The following is an 8,827-nucleotide window of genomic DNA, read 5'->3' as shown; positions in this document are numbered from 1 at the left end:
TATGCTACAAGCAGTTAGACATTGCAGTACTTCATGGTATGATAAAATAATGTTTCAAACAGACTTATTATTTGTGCAGAAGATAATCACTAAGGAATGGGCATGTCCATGAAATTTAGAAAGCTATGTAGAGAAAATATGGAGATTAACAAACAACAAGTGGATACAAGTATAATAGATAATGAGAAAGGGCAACCCGTTAGCAGATCATGCGGCAAATCATGCAATCGATAAAGGTGATTTCATTTTTACAAGTTTTCAGCAACTAGAAACCAAAGGAAAGGGAATTCTAAACAGTGACAAGATGCAGTGTCCATACATGAGAATTTCACCAGTGAGGGGCTAAAAGGGCTGACTAGGCTAAATCTTAACTTGAGCAAAACAAATATGTACAAAAATTACACTCATCAAAGCTATACAAAGCTACATAGCCTATTCTACTACAACCAACAAAAAGGACTCGCGGTGTAAGGAAAGGTTTTTACTAGATCTTCTAATGATACACCTGCAGAGTGATACACATTTCAGCTACATACGAGTCCGAGCATCTTGTTATCTCCCTCCCAGCAGTAGCTACAAGAAAAAGCACAGTTCACAGAGCACTGATTTAAAGAATATGGACCAGAAAAAGATGAAGCGACGGAGGTTTACCTGCATGTTCATGCACTCTCAGGGGTCTAAACCCTTCAATGAAGCACCAAAACATATGATTTTCCCAACAACCGGAGAGCACAGCTAGGAAATCACAAGTTACTGAATAAGAATTTGAAAATGGTGAAAAGATTAATGGAGAAGAGAACAGGGTACTTACTTCTGATAGCTGGTATGAGAGCTATCGTACAATAACCAAGGCACAAAATTGATGACCCACAACAACTTCCAGAGGAAGCTTAAGTTCAACAGTGGAGTAGACAATATTTTTTCAGGTTGGAGTATCTGCGGCGGATAAGCTTTAGGAAAACCTTATTTTTAAGGGTATATGTAATGACCAAAGCAGACCGGGTCACTGAGTTGGGCTAACTTTGGAATGGGCCTGTTTTGTGTTTTTTCAATTTCTAGTTGGGCTGTAGATTTTCTAATGTTTTGTTCCCTTTTGTAAAAACTTTTAATGTTTTTCTCATCAATTAATAAAATACCCAATTAAACCAAAAAAAAAAAACTTATATAATTCTATTTAAGTGACTTTTTGTGAACACAAATTAGATTTCAATAATATGATATGCATTTCTTTCTTCTTCGTTTGCTTTTTTATTTGGTTTTGATTCAACTTATTTTTCTTTCTTTTACATCCAACGTGATCTATTTTATCTTTATTTTAGTCAATAATGATAGGATGATTTATTTTTGTCAATTGCTATAATTATGTAATTTGAATAGGCTAAAAATTAGCAATTGATTCTCATATTTTATGTTTTTTTTTTTCTTTTAGCTGAAAATTTTAATCGAAAAAAAAAAAAAAGAATCATTTGAAGTTGTCAAGGAATAAAGTGGATTAGATGATGATGATCAATTGTTATATGTCGTAAAAATCAAAGGTTATGTTTCTAATTATAATTCATAGGAATTCTATGTGACACTCGATTGATGATATGTATGTTCTTATTTGCTTTGGACCTAAAGTTCTTACTTCTTCTTCATCCTATTCCTCCATGAATTACGGACAGAAGAAGAAGGAATAATTTTTAAAAAGAAAGTCAAAGAAAAGAGTATCATTATCATGTTGAAAGAATCCACACTTACAAATTGATCATTTTTGTTTTTTCGAATTTCTTAACTCCATTTTCTATAATTTTCATCGGCATCTATATATTCTAAGTAGTTGTCGGATTTAAGTTTGATTTATGTTCAATATGATAACATGCTTTATGATTGACATTTAAATTATTTGTGATACTTAGTTAAAATTATATTTATTTTAATTTTTAAAAATATTTAATACAATTGTCAAGTTAGTCCTTATTGATTAAGTAATAACATAATTGGACTTCAAAATGTAATAAATCTATATCTATATATATCTACATCTATATCTATACTATATTAAAAGTGTGAAGGGCCTTAGAAATATTGTTTAACACTTTCTTATTAGAAATCATCAAAATTAATGATAACTAATGTCCTTTTCATTAGTTTAAGAATTCTAAACCAACTTTAACTAATTTTTAGAAGATTTAAAAAAATTAGAAATAAATATGAAAGCATTAGAATAAGAAAAATATAAGAAGTACCAAATTTTTAAAAATTGTAAGTAAGTAATCAATTTTCTAAAGATTTAACTTTAAGAATAAGAAAAAATCATAAATACGGAAAAAAAAAAAAGAAGATAACCATACTATAATTATGGTTAATAACAAGGAAAAAGAGGTACTGCATGATATACACAAAAGTGATGATCCATTAACCACTTGAAACTTCTGATGATAAAATATACATGTGTTTACAATAAAATATATGTTATGTTTATATTATTTTATTAAAGTGTGAAGGATATTTGAGAAGTGATTTGACATTTTTTCACTTTATTAAAAATCTTCGTAATAGACAAAATTCTCTAATTTTAATCAATCAAAAGTTACAGTACGAGGCACGTGCGGCTAGACCAGTATCTTAAAAGTGTGAAGGATTCATTAAAAGTATTTGCTTTAGACAAAATCATCTTTTCACTATTTTTTTCCTAATATTTGAGAGTTAAAAATTAATTAAATACATTTATGGTAAAACATTTCCTTATTAGAAGTCATCCGAATTTCACTATTTTTTCCTAATTTAAGAGTTGAAAACTAAAAAAATATATTTATAGTAAAACCCTTCCTTATTAAAAGTCGTTAAAATTAATGAAAACTAATACTTTTTACATTAGTTAAAGAATTTTAAATCAATTAAATTTTATTCTAAGAATATTTGAAAAATCTAGAAATAAATAAAAAATCATTAGAATAAGAAAATTTTAAGAAGTACTAAATTTTTAAAAGTTTGAAGTACGTAAATCAGTGATTTTGTAAAGATTTGACTTTAAAAATAAGGAAAGATTTTTAAATATAAAAAAAATAATCGTAACACAAATATGGTGCAAATCGATGCATCTCTCTTAGCCTCTAATGATACGAGAAAGAGGTACTATATGCCGAACGCAAGTGATGATCCATCAATTCTTTGAAACTTTTAGTGGTAAAATATATATGTATATATGTTTATGTTTACATTATTTTATTAAAGAGTGACAGATTTTTGAAAAGTGATTTGAACTTTTATACTTTATTAAAAATCTCTGCAATAAACAAAATTATTTAATTTTAAATAATCAAACGTTACACATGTTACACGTGCGAGACAAACTAGTATTCTTAAATAAGTGCTCCTTTAATTCTTCAAGATTAGTTTGAATAAAATTTTCTATTATATCCTTATTCAATAAATATAATTATTATTGATTTGAAAAGAGATATAAAATATAATTTGGGGTATATTAATATGTTATTATTGATTTGAAAAGAGATATAAAAATAATTTGGGGTATATTAATATGTTTAATTTTATAATAGTAAGAAAGAAAAACTAGTCAAAAGCCCCCCAACCTATATACGAATTTTCAACTACACATCTATAATTTGCGGGGTTCCTATTACCCTTTCAGGCTATTTTAAAGTAAAATTATTACACCCTTAAAGGCTTATGTGGCAAAGAGAGTATATTTCACTCTCTTTGAGAGAGTGAGTCATCAGAAAATATCAAAAAATTATTTTTTATATTTTTTTTACTATAAATATATATATATATATATATATATATATATATATATATACTAGTACATATACCTGCGCGATGCGCGAATAATATTAAAATATTATTTTTTATTATTTTATATTAAAATATCTTGTTCGATCATGTTAAATCATATTACTTATATTACTTTAAAAAAAGTTCAACTACCATATTAATTTTTAATGAAATTTAAAAAGAAAAATTATAACCCCACCCTCCTCCTCCCCCCCCCCCCCCTCCCACCAAAAATTATAAAAAAAAAAAACAAAAAAAAAAATTCAACCCCCCCCCCCCCCCCCCCCCCCCCCCCCCCCCAAATCCCAACTAAATTATACAAAAAAAATATATATGTAACTACAAAAAAAAATTAAGTTTCATCATTTACTTTATCATACCATCACATCCCCCTTCCCCACCTCCAACTAAATCTCTATGAGTAAAAATAATTCTGTAATTGCAAAAATAAAAAAATTATATTTCGTATTTTTTTGTTATATTATTTATTATTTAAAGATTTTAGATAGTTAATAACAATTTTAAATTTTTATAATATTGCCTCTCATCTCTTTCGTTTAAAATTTATAAATAATACATTGCATCTAATTACTTGCTTTTATATTATTTTAAATCTTATTATTTTAAGAAAGGTTCAGCTATCATAATATTTTTCAATGAAATATGAAAAAAAAATTCTACCCTCTCCCTCCCCACCCTCTCCAAATCCCAATCTCTAACTAAATAAATACAAAAAAGAAAATCATGTAGTTGTAAAAAGAATTATTTTATATTTTTGTTCATTTTATTATCACAATTTAACAAATATTAGGTCGGTAGTATTCTTCTTCTTTCCCATCTCTTTGCAAGTCAACAATACCAAAAAAATCATCACTAAAAAAATAAAAAAAAATAAAAAAAAAAAACTAAAGAAAACTTCTTCATAAATTAAATAATAGAAAAAAAAATACTATTTTGAAGTCAGTTATTATCGATCCACTTTTTATATTTAAAGAGTGTTATCATTTGTAATAAGAGACGAAGAACTGTGAAAAAATTGCAATATATATATTACGTTTATTGTAGAACAAAAAATATTTTGCAAATGGATAAAAGTCATTAATTGTTATACATTATTTCCCCCTTTTCAAAACAATTAGCACATTTAATATTGTACAATTCTTAAAGAATAATTAATTAAAAATGTAATTTGACCGATATATTTCTTATTAGTGTTTTAATTTTCATTAATTTTAGAATAGTTAATGATAATGTAGAGTTGGAAAAAATAATTAATTATTTTTTAATATTTTAAACTAACAACTATTTTGAGACAAATATTTTAGTAAAAATGTCAACTATTTCTTTTGATAACCGTAATATTCAGGCTTGGTTTCACACATAAACATGTCAGTTGTTTTGAGAAGGAGAAAGTAGTATCAATTTTGAATGACATGTAGCGAATATAATATTAATATTTAACTTTTAATTAGCATGTCACTTGACTTAAGATAAGTACCTACTATTTTTCTTTAATATATCATAAATTATTATTCCTTATATATGTTCTTTTTATTATTTATTTTCACAATTCTTAAAATGTCTAAATTTGTTAATAATATTTTTGAATGTCATTTATTTACTTTATTTTATTTTAAAATTAAACTTTAATATCCTCACCATATATCTACCCACCCCATTTTTGTACATATGTCATAAGTCTGCTATTTTTAATAAATAACTTATTAACTTATCATCTTGCTTAATTTTGAAATATAATTTTTTATTAAAAAATAAAATTTTAATTTAATATTATTTAAATAATTCATTAAATTTCACAAGTACTTCATCAGTATATGAAGTCTCAATAGTTAATTATTTTGTGTCAAAATTCATAATGAATATGTATTTATTTAGTAGTGTGAAACAATAAATTAACATGTACATGCTATATTACTTATATAATTAATCTATACAAACACATTCAAACAATTTCAGATAAAATTCAAACACATATACAAAAAAATTCATCTGTCAATAAAAATAGTTTTATCTTTATATATGAATAATTTATATGTCAACTACTAAACAATTAGATCCTAATTTCAAATATATGTCAAATATTGCTATGATGGTAAGGAAAGACAAAACAAAACAAATCAATTAAATAGATTATTTTTTAGTTTGCATACTTTTCCTATCACAATTTTATAAATGCTCATTTCAAATCATATAAATATTAAACATATAATATTTTTTTATAAAGCAAATAAATAAAATAATAATTAAAAGATATTTTTTACATTCTTAGATTTTACTAATAACTAACACTATTATTTTTGTTGCTAGTGTTACTGCAAAAAAATATTAATTTTTTTTTGAATTTAAATTTATGAGTAAAATAAAAAAAATCTTAAAAAAAATAAGCATCAAGAACAAATATACCATATCAAAGTGATAAGAGAATTCTCACCACCAACAACTAAAATAAGAGAAAAAGTGATGAGGATAATTAAGACAACTTATCTCTTTGTATTTGTTTTTATCAAAAATGAAATGAACAAAATCATAGCAGAAAATATTACTTACTTGAATTCAAGCTAGAAAAATAGATTAACATGTAACATCACCATAATTCATCTGCATATGAAAAAGTTAAATTGTTAAAACAAAAAAAATCTAAAAATATAGAATATGAAGAATTCAGTAAATAAACCCATAAATAGATTGTAGAAGTACATATAGGAGAAGTTAATTAGTAGAACTTCATTCAAATTTGAATTTTATTTAAATTTAAATTCAAAAAAAAAAAAAACTAATTAGGATATTGATTGGAATAAATATAAATTTTAAAAAATAGAGGAGCAAAATCTTATAGTTAATATATAAAAAGAGAATTCACAACCAACAACTGATAAATTTAATAATAATCTTTATGGGTGGGATAATTGAAGGATTTTCTATTTATATTTAAAATTAAATTAAATTAAATCATTAAATTATAATAATTAATTAATAGAACTTCATTCAAATTTGAATTTTATTTAAATTTAAATTCAAAAAACTAATTGATTAGGATATTGATTGGAATAAATATAAATTTTAAAAAGTAGAGGAGCAAAATCTTATAGTTGTTATATAAAAGGAGAATTCACAACCAACAACTGATTTCAATTTAAATTTAATAATAATCTTTATGGGTGGGATAATTGGAGAAATTTTTATTTTTAATTAAAATTAAATCATTAAATTATAATAATCTTTATAAGATTTTTCTCCTCTATTTTTTAAAATTTATATTTATCCCAATCAATATCCTCCTCCTACTACTATTGCAATTATTTCTATTTATTTATTTAATTAATTATTATTATTATTATTACACATACTACGCACCATGCACTACTACTTTTACTATATTTATTATTTATTATTAGTATTATTAATATATTTTAATCTTTTTTGTATATTTAAATAAATTTTATTTAGATAGTTTTATATATTAATTTGAATTTTTAAAGAGATAAATACATGAAAGAATAAAAGTACATTTAGAACTCTTTAACCATGAGTTTCTATTTTTAAGGTAATGAAAATCTTTTTTTCTAATAAGAGATAATATATTTTCAAATTTAAATATTTCTAATCTTTTAACTCATTATTAATATAGAAGATATAGATATAGATGTTCAAGATAAGGAATATATATGGAATAAATACATCTAATATTTTTTTAAAAAAAAAGATTATTTTATCCTTAAGAAGATATTGTATCTCCAATTGAAATTCAAAAAAAGTTGATTGAATAGAGAACATCTTATATGATTAGTTAAACAATAATAAGAGTCCAATTAGAACACTCTAGTGTGATAACTAACTATTTTCTATGTACTTTTATTTTATAATTATTTTAATTTAAACTTAACAATCGCTCAATTATCTTTTAGTAGTTTACCCTTTTTTCACTTTTTTTTTTTTTTAAATTCTTTTCTTTTATTTTCTATCTTTCATTCTTTCTTTTGTTTTTTTGTTAATTTTTTTTTATAAAAATCAATTGACAACTTAAATATATAAAGGGATTTCAAGTAGATATATACGTTGAATTTAATTATTAAATTATAATTTATATTTTAAACTTTAAGATAATTGCAAGTAAGGATAAGTTTTAGATATACACCAAAAATATATATTATTTTTATTTATCAATAATAATAATAATAATAATATATTTATCATTATATTTGATACATATAACTTTATGAAATATAAGAGTTCTATAAATTCTAATTTATATTTTCAACTTTAAAATAATTGCAAGTAAGTATAAGTTTTAGATATACACTATATATATATATATATATACATATATATATATATATATATATATATATATATTATTTTTATTTATCAACAACAACAACAACAATAATAATAATAATATATTTATCATTATATTTGATACATATAACTTTATGAAATATAAGAGTTCATTTAGAATTCTTTCACTATGTGTTTCTATTTTTTAACTAATTAATAACTTTTCTAAAAGATAATGTTATTTCAAATTCAATTAATTATAAAAATCTTATTAAACTACTATTAAACTTGTCCTAAAAACTGACACGTGGCTTTTAAACATCTTTTCACTTGGCTTCTTCTGATGCTTCGTCCTCTGCTTTATAATATATATATATATATATATATATATATATGTATGCATGTATATATGTATGTATGTATATATTATCTAACTTATTATTATATTTTTTTATTATTAACTTTTTTCTTCTTCCCACCATCATAGCCAAATTTCTCCACCATCATCCAACGAACGCCGCTGCACAATCACCACCATGTCCACCAATTGTCCATTTCTTCATCTTCCTCCATTTTTCTCCCCATATAAATCATCAATCTATATTATTTAAATTATTGTTATTATATTTTATTATTATTAATTTCTTTCTTCTTTCCATCATCATAGCCAAAAAATCTCCACCACCATTGTCGTTGTGCAGCCATCATCATCTCCATCAATTGTATACTTTTTCACCTTCCTCTATTTTCCTCC

The 8,827-nt window shown here is 23.6% G+C and overlaps 1 long non-coding RNA gene across 1 annotated transcript; it reads right to left on the bottom strand.

Moving 5' to 3' along the window:
- Positions 1-210: 210 nt before the first annotated feature.
- LOC107872460 lies at positions 211-956 on the bottom strand. Its single transcript, XR_001674861.2, has 3 exons — positions 812-956; positions 652-735; positions 211-573 (listed from the first exon to the last, which is right to left on the bottom strand). It is a non-coding gene; the product is annotated as an uncharacterized LOC107872460 (long non-coding RNA).
- Between the last annotated feature and the right edge of the window lie 7,871 nt (positions 957-8,827).

This window comes from Capsicum annuum, chromosome 5 (assembly GCF_002878395.1).
Source record: "Capsicum annuum cultivar UCD-10X-F1 chromosome 5, UCD10Xv1.1, whole genome shotgun sequence".
NCBI lineage: Eukaryota > Viridiplantae > Streptophyta > Magnoliopsida > Solanales > Solanaceae > Capsicum > Capsicum annuum.
Note: the sequence above shows the minus strand (reverse complement) of the source record. Positions and strands in the feature narration are given on the sequence as shown.